Raw genomic sequence first — 13,513 nt, 5'->3', positions numbered from 1 at the left:
GAGATGAGAGAGGCTGAAGAGACACAACCATTGGTGCAACACATCACCAAGAAGGCCTTTATGGTTGAGTGATATTTACTGGCCTTCCTCAATAGGAGGCCCATTAATAAGTGCTGGGAAAGGCAATTCTTGTAATTGTTGTAATTATATTGTTTATGATTTGTATAATGTGTTTACTAGCTCTAGAACTACTTGAGTTTAATTTGTTATTTGTGTGTGTAGCTTAAATGGGCACAAGTATGAGTACAAAGGAAGTTACATCCTGTTGGGCTGCTCTTGTGAGATTAAGATGAAAAATAGCAACTACGCAAGCAGTATGCTGCGATGAAAGTGTTTGCTAGTGAGAAAGGAGTTTAATTTAATATAAACTGTTATAAAAGGACCCTGAAGTAAATGAATAAATCGTAAGTGAACACTTTTTCCAAACCACGCTGGGAAAAAGATTCATTAACATTTCAATAACATAATGACTGTGCTATTTATTAGACCAATGAACAGTATTAAACCTGGTTTAAAGATGAATCCAAAGATTAGTTTGAATTTGTTTTATGATTTCTGAGTGTTCAGAGCTTCTGGATACCTGAGTTTAAAGGTGGCGCATATAAATAGCAGTCATGTACAAATCCATTTTGAAGGCATTCATTATGGTTGAATCAGCTGGATATATCAAAGACAACAGAAATACATTTGTTGGGTCACTTGGGGCGACGTCATCGCCGCGCCGCTGCAGCACAGCTCATTCACTCCGTGCTCTGTGATGGTCGACTATCTTCACACGGAGTTTGCTTCTGCTAGTTTTGTGCAACATGGCAGTATATTTATCAGATTTTGACGACGACTTTGAGTACAATGGACATCCTTACCGTTTTGAGCCAGAGTAAACAGATGAGGAGCTCCAGGAAGGGAGGATGCCCCACCGATAGCCCCCGATAACAACAACACGGCAGCTCTGAGCTAACAGTGCAATAGTACGCGTTCATTCATTCCTTCGTCTTAAAGTATTGGTGAAATAAAGACAGATAATGCCTTATTTAGAGGCTGTATTGTCTCTGCCCTGTTCTCTCCCGTTATATGGATATACGCGGATCTCGAGTGATCTAAATATCTTCCGAAGGACGCCGACTTTCACCAAATTGTTATTGATGAGTAGATGAACGTATTTTATGCCAGAAATAAGATCCAGGTTTAAAAAAAATGAACTTCCCCTTTAATGCCAGCTGCTGTCATGGGTTTTCATGAATCAAAAATATATGTAAAGCTATGGTAAAGGCCTCGTAAATTGCAGGAGTAAGTGTTTCTCTTATGCTGTTTAGGGTGGAATGTCACAGGAGTGAAGTAAAATAATCCAATGTCTTGTTAGGCTTAAAAGAATCTCTTAAATATCCCTAAAAATTAAATGTTTAGATCAAATATTTTAGACAAAGTGGCTTTTTATGGGTTTGTGGGTGAAGCAAACACAAATATCAAAGAGCTGGACAAGTGATAAACTTGTCTTTCATTTTTTTTCACCATGAAAAAATAAATCGTTGGCGAAATGATTGTCCTTCGTCTTTCTTGCGAACAGTGAGTTAGACGGAGTGTCACGGTTGTTTGTTCCTGAAAGATGTTTTCAGCTCAGATGAAAGAAAAAAAGGCCAGGTCACAATAACAGAAGTCAGTCGAACATCCGAGTAAAGTAAAAAAAACTGTCTCCCACGTGCCTTTATTGACAAGCTGCTCTCCTCTGGGAGCTTCTTTCCCGTCTCGACATCTCACGTCTCCTCCTTGATAGGTTTTCAGCGATGGCCATCAGCATCAGAGCCTGAAGCTACTCCGCAATCTTCCTTAAACGCCACCTCCTCCCCAGCCCCCAAATCCCATCCACATCATCCTTCAATCTTCATCCTCCCGCTCCCCTGGCTTATCGATTTTCTATTTTCCCTTTCTCCCTCTCCTCCCACCTGTCCTCCAGCTTTCCCCCCATCTTTTCAAACACTTTCTTCGGTTCTGCCTTTCTGTCTGAGGTTTTTCTGTTCCATCTTTACTCTGCCCTCTGTCTTTCATTCTCTTACTTGATCTTGTCAGAGTTTCTCCTCTTTGACAAGGTCGAAGCCCCAGCCATGCTCAGAGCTGCTTAAGGTCCGTAAATGGAGATGTAATGTAATAGAGTGGTGGGGTAATAGAATCTATGAGGGCTGGGTCTGATCTTGTTAGAGAGGGCCGACTTGGAAAGGCTCCATCCAGGTCCCAAGAGTCTGGATGGAGAATTTGTTCAAGACTTTCACTTTGAGATGTGTGAAAGAACAATTTTAGGGGTAAAACTAGCAGAATGTCGAACATTTGTGTCCATCACTTTACGCCAGGTAGGTGTAAATATGCTCAAGTGTAACTTTTATTTAACATAACACAAGCAGGTGCGCAATGATATGTCTGAGCCACCTTGAAAACTGTTCAAATATTAGCTCAAATTTGATCAGAAACACTTGTTTCGGCTTATCTCTACAGTGCAAGCTGTCCACTCATCAAACCTTTTGGCACCGTGCAGTGGATGTAACCCATTAAATAGAGATCAAGAGCTTCGGTTACATCAAACACATCAAACATCAAAATGGGAAAAAGGTGCGACTTTGATATGATTTTCATTGTCAGACCAGCTCATTTCAGTGCTTCTAAGACGGCTTGTCTCCTGGATTTTCCTCACAGTAATTGCCAGTTTTGACTCAAGAGAGGTGAAAAACAAAGAAAATAAAATCATCCAGCGAGCTGCAGCTCTGCCAGCAGAAACGCCTTGTTGATGAAAGAGGTCAGAGGAGAATGACCTGGCAGGTCGGGGCTGACAGAAAGGCTACAGCGACTCAGACAACTACTCTTTACAAATGTGCTGACAGGAGAAGCAGGTCACACCGAACGAAACATCCAACCTTGAGGCAAATGGCCCACGACAGCAAAAGACGGCATCAAATTCCATTTAAAGAGCATAAATCTGAGACTGAAGTGAGAACAAAAGCTAAAGCCGCACAGCTGGAGTCTGGAGAAACTGATGAACCTGCATATCTGCTGAGAAGCAAGGCAACAGCATGAATTCATAGGGTCCAACCTGCTTTTGTGGTGCGTTTGAGCTGCTCAAACTTAGGAGGCAAATGGGTCATTTTCCCCAACATTGGGTGGAGCCCGCAGAAAGCCTTCACTGAGTGTTTTATTAAGCAAGTGTGAAAACAACAGGGTAAACAGACTAAAAGAAGGCAATGATCCGACAAGGAGAAAATGAAAACCAGGAGCATGAATGGATGCTGCCATTGAATGGATGCTGCCATTCAAGGAGCTTCCCAGTCCCCACAACAGAGCCTGTTTGTTCCAACTGCACCTCCTCTTTTCTGAATATGAAGTTTAATCATTGATCCCTGTATCCCCATTTCATTTGAGACATAAAATAAAACAGATTAACATAACATTGGATAAAAATTCTACTTTTGCCTGTACGTTTTACAAGTTTAAGTTCTTTTTTAAATGCTTTTCTTGTCTTTTAAGTCCAATTGCTGCTACACTATTTAGCAAAGCTGTGCCCCAAGACTGCCGGCTTTAGCTCAGCTGGTATAACACTCACCTCCCAACTACAAAAAGACCCCCCCACTTTCTAAAATGAACCCCAATAAGCTTAAGGCCTGGTTCCTAGTTTCTGCAAACTGACTGGGACTTTGCAATGCATGAGTGTTCCACTTTTGAAGTTAATATGGCTCTGTATCCAGGAATTTTCGTTCAAACTTTGCAGAGGTATCCAGTTTCAGACTTACACCTTGCATCCGCTTCATTATTTATTAGGGATGGGAATTGTTAAGAATTGAGCAATTCCGGTTCCATTATCAATATCGATTCGGTTCATTATCGATTCTCATCCAGTTATATATAGTACAAATATAGTACATATGGCTTTGGTTGCAGTAACGCTCTAATTTCAAGTATGCACCAACATTTTATCTATTTTCGCCTCTGTCATTTTACTTTTCCTGCCTCGATGAAAAGGGGAGCTACAGGTATGCGGGAGCCTGCCTCTGAGCCTGAGCCTACCTCTGATCCTACCTCTGAGCCTGCCTCTCATCCTGCCTCTGTACCTGCCTCTGAACCTGCCTCTGAGCCTGCCTCTGAGCCTGCCTCTGAACCTGCCTCTGAGCCTGCCTCTAAGCCTGCCTCTGAGCCTGCCTCTGAGCCTGCCTCTAAGCCTGCCTCTGAGCCTGCCTCTGAGCCTGCCACTAAGCCTGCCTCTGAGCCTGCCTCTGAGCCTGCTTCTGAGCCTGTCTCTGAACCTGCCTCTGAACCTGCCTCTGAGCCTGCCTCTAAGCCTGCCTCTGAGCCTGCCTCTGAGCCTGCCTCTGAGCCTGCTTCTGAGCCTGTCTCTGAACCTGCCTCTGAACCTGCCTCTAAGCCTGCCTCTGATCCTGCCTCTGAACCTGCCTCTGAGCCTGCCTCTCATCCTGCCTCTGAGTTTGCCTCTGAACCTGCCTCTGAGTCTGCCTTTGAGCCTGCCTCTGAGCTGCCTCTGAACCTGCCTCTGAGCCTGCCTCTAAGCCTGCCTCTGAGTCTGCCTCTGAACCTGCCTCTGAGCCTGCCTCTGAGCCTGCCTCTGAGCCTGCCTCTGAACCTGCCTCTGAGCCTGCCTCTGAGCCTACCTCTGATCCTGCCTCTGAGCCAGCCTCTGAGTCTGTCTCTGAGTCTGTCTCTGAGCCTACCTCTGATCCTGCCTCTGAGTCTGTCTCTGAGTCTGTCTCTGAGTCTGTCTCTGAGTCTGTCTCTGAGTCTGTCTCTGAGCCTGCCTCTGAGCCTGCCTCTGAGCCTGCCTCTGAGCCTGCCTCTGAGCCTGCCTCTGAACCTGCCTCTTAACCTGCCTCTGAGCCTGCCTCTGAGCCTGCCTCTGAGCCTGCCTCTGAACCTGCCTCTGAGTCTGCGTCTGAGCCTGCCTCACTCTTGCAGTCCTCAAGACTTATTACAACAGACAGGAACTGGAAGTTTTACGTTACCTGGGACTTTTGAGACAGAACACGCTGTGCCACCAGCTCCCCCGCGAGAGTCGCCGCCATCTCTTAGCAGCGAGTCAAAGACTTTACATTCGTGCAAAGTAGCTGCATGCTGTGTGGTCAGATGTTTCAGCATGTTGGAGGTATTTCCCCCTTTGATGTGATCACAGCTCTGCACGTGTTGCAGCTGGCCTTAGTTCTGTCCTTTTTGGTGAAATATAACCAAACTTTGGAGCGCTTCTGCCTTGACGCCATGTGGGAAACATTCTGAGCCAAAATACGAAGCGTGCACATGACGTCATCGCGCAAATGCGTCAGACGTTAGCAGAACCTATAAACGGGATCGTTAGGCAGGCCGATTAACGATTCCACGGAATCGAACTACTGGGAGCTGGTTCTCGATTCCCATCCCTATTATTTATGCTAGAGAACTTGTGTGATCCTCCATAACACTGGAGAAACTTTCCAGTTTAGCTCTTTATCTTCTGCTAAGATTCACATTTAATTCTGAATTCTTTTCATACCAACCGTATTTGGCAGCTGCTCCTCGGTCTTTGTTGTCCTCCAGAATGCAGATAAACTGACTGGACTGCCTCCGTAGGAATGACAAGGCTGAAGATTGTGTGACATACCTGTGTTTGTGAAGACCGTTCAGTTTCTGGATGAAAGTAGTCACACTGCTAGAATGCTGTCGGCGCTTTGAAGGCTGCTTGTTCAGAGGGCAGGGTTTTCAGTTCAGTCGAAGTAAGGTTAACTGGGACAATAATAAATCCATTACTCTGACTCAATAATAAAAAGAAGTCATCAAAGGATGAAGAATGGTTTCTTTTTCCCCCAGATGTGTTTAATCAAATAGAAGAATTCTACCTTTAAACGAATTTCTGACATGTTGGGTAAAAATTTCTCAAGGCTGTTTTTGATAAAAAACCAACTTGTTCAGACAGGAAAGATGAGAGCAAAATGATCAACAAACCCTCTGTCTTCAACAAAGGAAAGCTTTGTTTTACTGATTGTTCTGCTTCTAACCTCTTCAGTCCAGAAGCCTTGTTAAATCAGCGTCCTGTCCCACGATGGATCACTTTTACTTCCTCTGTCCCATCAGCGGTGACCTTCAGCGGGGCTCTGATGCAGTGGGACGTCACCAAGCTTGGCAGCACCGGACGGGCCACTGCTAAGGCAAGGACGCCACCACTGTGGATCTATCACATAAACAAACGGCCACTTCTCCGTGGAATGTCGCAAAAATACATCAAACCACAACAAAGCTAACAGCAGGTCACTACTGCAGGTGTTCTGCCCAACAGCTCTTCCTTCATACAGTGACAAAAGGCTGCTGATCTACAACTTTGGGAATTTCTTTTCTTTTGTCATATTTCATCCATTAGAAGACCTTGTTTCAAACCTCCCGAAGAGTAAGAGGGAAATGTAAGCCACCACAATAAGTAATGTGAGAGCAGGGTTGGCAGAAACACTCACCTTCAGCGAACTGCATTTACTTTATATCATGTCTTTTGTAGTCTAACTGACCACTCGAAGTGCTTTCACCTCAAGCCACATTCATATAACCACTCAATGCATCTTCTATCACACACACACAGTCACTCATTCACCAAGAATCCCATCAGGGGCAGTTACAGGTTACATATCTTGCCTAAGGACACTGCAACATGCAGAGTGGAGCTGGGGTTCAAACCTAATCAGAAGGTTAGCTATCCGCTAATCTTTCAATTAGCAGATGACCTACTGTACTGTCCATCTGAAAGCGCCACTAAACCAGCTGTCTGCCAAGTGGAAGGTCCGTTCTTCCATCTCTGGCCTCTCCATAGACATGCTGTAGTGTCCTTGGGCAAGACACTGAGCCTTACATTAACCCTGATGTGCTCATTGGTGTGTGTTTGGTTAAAGAAAAGCACTTAGAAGTGCCGTATGTATGTGACATGTGGTCTAAAGCACTTTGAGTGGTCAATACGAGGAGAAAAACTGTGTTAAATGCAATCTGTTTGCCTCCCGAGCCACTGTTATGAACACAGTATATAACTGAAGCACTAAATCAGCTTTTAAACCTTCTTACATTTCATTATTGACACTCTAAATACTTAGCATGATGGCAGCTAGGGACTGGATAGTGCAGTGGTAAGATTGTCACCTTTCGTGTACATGACCTGGGTTCATATCCCCTGCATGAAAGGTACTACCTCCAGTGGGGGTCCTTAGGAAAGACCCGCTTACCTGCCTACCTGTAAGTCACTTTGGATAAAAGCGTCTGCCAAATGCATAAACATGAACCACAAACAGCTACATGACTAAATCAGACATAAATCTAGAACGTGCTGGCTAAAGTAGGCAACCTGCTTATCAAAGACTGGATTCCTGATTAATACCTTCCAATCGTCACTAGATTCTGTAAAATGTGAAAATATTGAAGAAATTACATTTAGCTAAGGTGGTGGGAGACACTACAGCTCGATTTGGCCATTAGACCACTGTCCATGTCCCAGTATACACTGGTGGGATGGGAATGTCACAAGCCATGACTCTGTGGACTCTGTGAGAAAACATTCAGGACATTCACTTCTAACCTTCTATGTAGGTGATAATCGTGCATCTTAGTTTTGCCAAATTCACTGCACAGACGTCGTCTTTTATTGCTTGAATGGTAAATATGGTCAGCCAAAAACTGCGGTTTGATGATCAAAAATTTGTTAGAGCAGAGCGACAGTCAGCAAATGAACATGAGTTCTCATGTGGTCTTAATCGGCTGATTTTCAATCACAATTTCTGACGCATTTAACCATCTGATAAGAGAAAAACAGAAAAAATATGAGAATAAGGGTATAGCTTTACTGGGAATTTGGCTGAATTATTATACACTCACTGGAAAAAATGCCCCTCCAGAAATAAGTAAAAAAAACAACAAATACAAGATGTTTTTGCTTGAAATAAGCAAAAACATCTGCCAATGGAACTAGTGAAAATTGGCTTGTCAAGATTTCTTGAAATAAGATGTGATATTTAGGACATTTGAGATAAAAGTGATCTTGAAATTAGCCAGGAAAACTTATTTTGGGCTATATTTCACTAGTATTAGAAAGTGTTGTGTATCACTTGCAGAGTGAGTGATTTGAACCCCCGCTGCATTATTTTGATGTGTTAGTCTGGGTTTGAGAAGGAAATTTTAGCAGGGGTGCAGGCATTTTTCAGACTGCGTGATTTGCAGCATATGCAGCTACATAAAAATGGTATTAAAATGTATGGTGGGTAAGTATCCGTCAGAAAACAAAGACAGATATCGCATACACACACAGCCATAAACAGGAGAGGATCCCTGACATTCCTGTAAACACAGTCCTTGTGGTCTCTCAGTTAGCCTCACACTTCTCAGTTCAGCCAGCATTTGATAAACTTCCCGTGACGCCTCATATGATTAATGATGTTTAACAGAATTGAATTAAGGTTAAGAAAGACATGACTACAGCAGGAGGGTCGGTCAGAGGGGAAGGAGGGGGCAGTGCTGGGTGGAAGGTAGCAAGTGTGGTAAATAACTTCTTTAGAGGAAATATACGACGGCCCCTCCTCTGCGCCCTCACAGCCATGCCAAGTAATTACTCGCCCCAGCCTCCTGTAATAATTCCTATTACAAGCAGAACGGAAGAGTCGGTAACTCAGCGCACAGGACAAGGTGAAGGCAAGGCCACATAGCAGCGGATCAATATTTCATTTACTCACCCTGCCTCACCATCCCGGCCCTGGATCAAATTCACCAACAGGCGGACGGAGGGAGAAAGCGAGAGAACAGGGGAAAGAGGGAAAGAAGAAGAAAAGAAACAAGGTCCATTGAAAACAACGACACAAGGCCTCTAATTTCCTTTGGGTTTTGGGAGGGAGCGGGAGGGAAGTGCAGGCTCTGGAGACAATGCTTGTGGAGGTCAGGTGTGTGTGTGTGTGTGTGTGTGTGTGTGCAGATGCATTGAGATGCTCCCACATGGTTGTCAATCACACAATCAGAAAAAGAAAGTCTTTTAGAGAAAAAAAGCATGTCCTTGTGCCTTATTTTCGGAGGTTATTTGTTTTGTTTTGATTATTTTTCGCAACTTGTATTCAAAACCTTGAAAGTTTCCACCTTAAATTGGTTCATTGTTAAAAAACAGTTGACTACAAATGTTTCCCAAATCGGTGAAAGTTCCCGTTCGCCTGAAAGGCAGCGCCAGCGCTTCTCTCCCAGCCCTGAGTAAAGCTCCGTGTTGGCCTGTTTTTTCTGCAGAATTCACACTTCAGTTCAGAGTCCCTGAAGCAGTGAATCAAAATAGAGACGTTTTCTCGGCACTGATTATTCTGAGAGAGGAGGTCATTGCAATTGTAAGCAGATCCTCTGCAGTTTATTCTGTCAAATTAACCTGCTATTAAAGTGTGTTCCACCTTTACCGAGCTGAAAATATCGTGAAGGGGCTTGCAGAGGGAGCTGTCTGGATTCAGATCACATCCTTTCCTTTTTCATTTTAACTTAATTCCTGCCTCTAATTTGCACATATCAATGTTTTCATATTAACTCATTCTGCCCTGGAGGTCATTGTGCTGAGATCTAGCTGAATTCATCATTGAAACACAATTGACCATCATATTTAGAAGGCTGGCCAGCGTGGCTCGCTGACTGAAGTGTTCGTCTAATGATATTAAGATTAAAAGGAATGTTGCATTGGTCATTTTTTCCAGTTCCGGTTGAACAAAATTACCATTACTGCCATTGTCCCGTTATTATAAGGTTGTTATTTGATCATTTTGAACAGGTAACAGGGGCATGGACACATTCACTGTGTCCCAATATACAGTTGTTAAACACAGAGGGCCAAAATACCATGATTTATATCAAAGTTACATCAGAAAAGAACAACTTAAGCATGGGAAAAAAATAATAAAGAGACTGACAAAAACATACCCTCTTATCAAAATGGCCAAATAGTTTGTTCTTACCTTTAAATGTGAACCATAATGAGCACTGACACAACATAAGTGGCAGGATGGAAATATGAAATATGAGTCATATAAGCATTTCACATCCGAGCAGACGTCATTCTCAAGTATTTTCTTCAACAAGTCAAGAAATCTGCAGCCTTCATAAGAAGGAAGTCGGAGAGTGGACACGTGTTAAACACCAGCATATTACAACAGTTTCTTTGAGCTACATTCAGGCATTAAAGAAACACTTTGCTGAAACATTTGTTTGGAAATCAAAACCACTTGAGTAAGTTTTAAAAAACAATAACGGTTAAGGCTAAATACATTCTTCTTACGACCCCACTGTCACCTTTTTTTCTTCATATGCAGTTACTCTCGTGACCACTAGATGTCACATGTTCTTAAAGATTATAGGTCACTATCACCTAAGAACAAACAACCCATGTGGTCATTTTTGGGCGCAAAATAACAACCTGGAAAATGTGTTTATGTAAATTTAACAATTGTCTTCAGGGGTTATAATCTTCAAAATCTGTACAGACGCATCACATCGGATCTGAACACGGAACGTGAAAATGTACTGAAAAAAGGTGTTCAAATCAAATCAAATCAAATTTATTTGTAGAGCACATTTCATGTACAAACAGTTCAAAGTGCTTTACATAAAATAAAAGCATTGCAGCAGGGAGTGGAAGAAGCATTAAAATACATAAAAGAATATAAGAAGAAACAAATAAAATCATTTAAATTAATTTAAAAACAAGCAACAGTCCAGATAAATTAAAAGATATCGTGCAGATTTCGTCATGAGAACAGAAATGTTTTTAACCTGGATTTAAAAATGTCTCCATTTGGTGAAAGTTTAATCTCCACTGGCAGTTTGTTCCACTTGTTTGCAGCATAACAGCTAAATGCTGCTTCTCCATGTTTAGTCTGGACTCTGGACTGGACCAGCTGACCCGAGTCCTTGGATCTAAGAGCTCTGCCGGGTTTATATTCTCTGAACATATCACAGATGTATTTTGGGCCTAAACCGTTCTGGGATTTGTAAACCATCAGCAGGCTTTTAAAGTCTATTCTGTGACTGACTGTTGACAAATTAGCTCAGAAATTAGGAAAAAAAAAATTTGTTTACCACCTATTTACAAGGAAAGAACCATGACCACGAGAGGAGATGGATGTATGAGAGAAAGACTGAAAAAGGAATCTGGATAAACTGGCACTAAATCGTTCTACAAGTAAGGAAACAAAAACACAGTTGTTGCATGTTTATCAATAAATGTGATATAAGGCATAAATCAGGGCTGAACTTTGTGCCCCGCAGTGTGACCGCGACGGTGTAAAAATAAGCCCGACTGACTCAACCTCCCCTCCAAAGCAACCTGTCTTCTGCTGCAGAGCCGACGGCGGCTCGGATCAATAAGTGAGAACACTCCTGACTTCCCCGGTCTTCTCCCGCAATCGTTTCAGTCCAGTCTGAACCACAAAGGTCAGATTACCTGAAGAGAGGGCCGAGAGACGGAGAGGCAGCTCATGCATTAAAGACAGGAGGGAGTTGTGGGGTTCTGGAGCGAAGGAGGTGGAGGAGTGAATTTAATAAATAACAAATCCCCCTCAGCTCCACAGAGGCTTGCTTTGTGTTTAATTGCAGTGTATTGATTTTTGCCTCTCTCTTTCTTTTTGTTCCTTGGTCGGGCATTGCTCTCATTTTGGAACAATCAGGTGGCCAAGGTTGCCCTCAGAGTCGAATGTCATTTATTCCCCTCCACTTTCACCTCTTCTCCTTTCTTCTCCTCGTGACTCCTTTGCATTTCACGCTTTCTTGTGGTTTCTCTACCACCAGGGCAATCTTTCTGCACCTTCTCGCTGTTTCTGAGGTGCTTTTTGATTGCATTAGCAAACACAAAGAGTTTCATCGTTTATTTGTTTGGTTTTTTTATTCACAGGTTATTGTTTCCCTCAGTCTTGAGACTATAAATGGAAAATGGAACTACAGGAACTCAAAATTTGCATTAAGTTTGAGTCTTATAGAATCTGAAAAGTCTGCTTTTCTTAAAGGAGAAGTTTGTGTTGTTTTTTTAAACCTGGACCTTATTTCTGGCATAAAATTGTTGATCTACTCACCGATAACAGTTTGGTGAAAGTCGGCATCCTTCGAAAGATATTTAGATCACTCGAGATCCGTGTATATCCATAAAACGGGAGAGAACAGGGCAGAGACAATACAGACTCTGAATAAGGCATTATCTGTCTTATTCGACCAATACTTTAAGATGAATGAATGAACGTACTGTTGCACTTTTCCTAGACGTCGCGAGATTGGGTCGTCTAACGTAGCGACGCCTACTGATTGGGAGGTGAATTGCCTTGTGTATCCGACATCCCGACGGAGAAAAATTTAATAGCCTCTGCGTGACCATGGAGTCGGATTGGCGGATAGCGACGGAGAAGCATACCGAGGCCTTTACTCCGTGCTCTGTGACGGTCGGCTAATTTATTGCTAGTTTTGTGCAACATGGCAGGATATTGATCAGATTTTGACAACGTGGACGACAGCTTTGAGTACGATGGACGTCCTTACCTGGAGTGAATGAGCTGTGCTGCAGCGAGGCGCAGCGATGACGTCATCCCACTGGAAGCGTGTGTAGAAAGCCCCCGATAACAACAACACGGCAACTCTGAGCTAACAGTGCAATAGTACACGTTCATTCATTCATTGGTTTTAAAGTATTGGTGAAATAAAGACAGATAATGCCTTAATTAGAGGCTGTATTGTCTCTGCCCTGTTCTCTCCCGTTATATGGATATACGCGGATCTCCAGTGATCTAAATTTTTTTGAAGGATGCCGACTTTAACCAAACTTTTATCGGTGAGTAGATGAACGTATTTTATGCCAGAAATAAAGTCCAGGTTTAACAAACAACTGAGACATGTTAAACCTTTGGGACAGATGGGAGTCACTCAAAGCCCAGGAACAAAAGGACAGTCTGTAATTACATCCTTTACAGTACGTGAACTCAAGATTCTCAAGTGTTTATCATCATAATTTCTTTGTCCTTTCCTGTCTTTGGCATTACTGCTCATGTTAATCAAAGTGTCAGAAAGTTTGGAAAATGCTTCAAAGGTGACATGAAGAGTAGCCGGAGCCGAAATACAAATTAACATGAAAATCCATCATGAAAAATAATAAAACTTAGTTGATCTAACTGTGTGTCAGCAGCCCTCACCTTTAAATAAGAGAGTTTGGTAAATTATATGTTTTGAGCTGCCGGAGGTTTGAGTAGAATGCCATGAATAAATCTCAACCTCTGGTCTGATGAATCAGGTAGAAAAATCACACGTGTCAACAGAGCCATCACACGGCTCAGAGCCTCGTCCATGGACGGAGGAGTATATTTTCATCTAAAAGCAAAGCAATTTGCAGAGATCCTCCCCCTTAAAAGCTGACTTGACATTTCCTGCCATTATGAGCACAATGTGCTCTATTATAGAATGAATGGCAATTAAGCGCATTTAAAAATGTCAGGTGAATTACAGCTCACTGAGGTGAACCTGGTGACATGAAGTCACC

This window comes from Odontesthes bonariensis, chromosome 1 (genome assembly GCF_027942865.1).
Source record: "Odontesthes bonariensis isolate fOdoBon6 chromosome 1, fOdoBon6.hap1, whole genome shotgun sequence".
Taxonomy (NCBI): Eukaryota; Metazoa; Chordata; class Actinopteri; order Atheriniformes; family Atherinopsidae; genus Odontesthes; species Odontesthes bonariensis.
The sequence above is the reverse complement of the archived record's forward strand: the minus strand, read 5'-3'. Positions refer to the sequence as shown.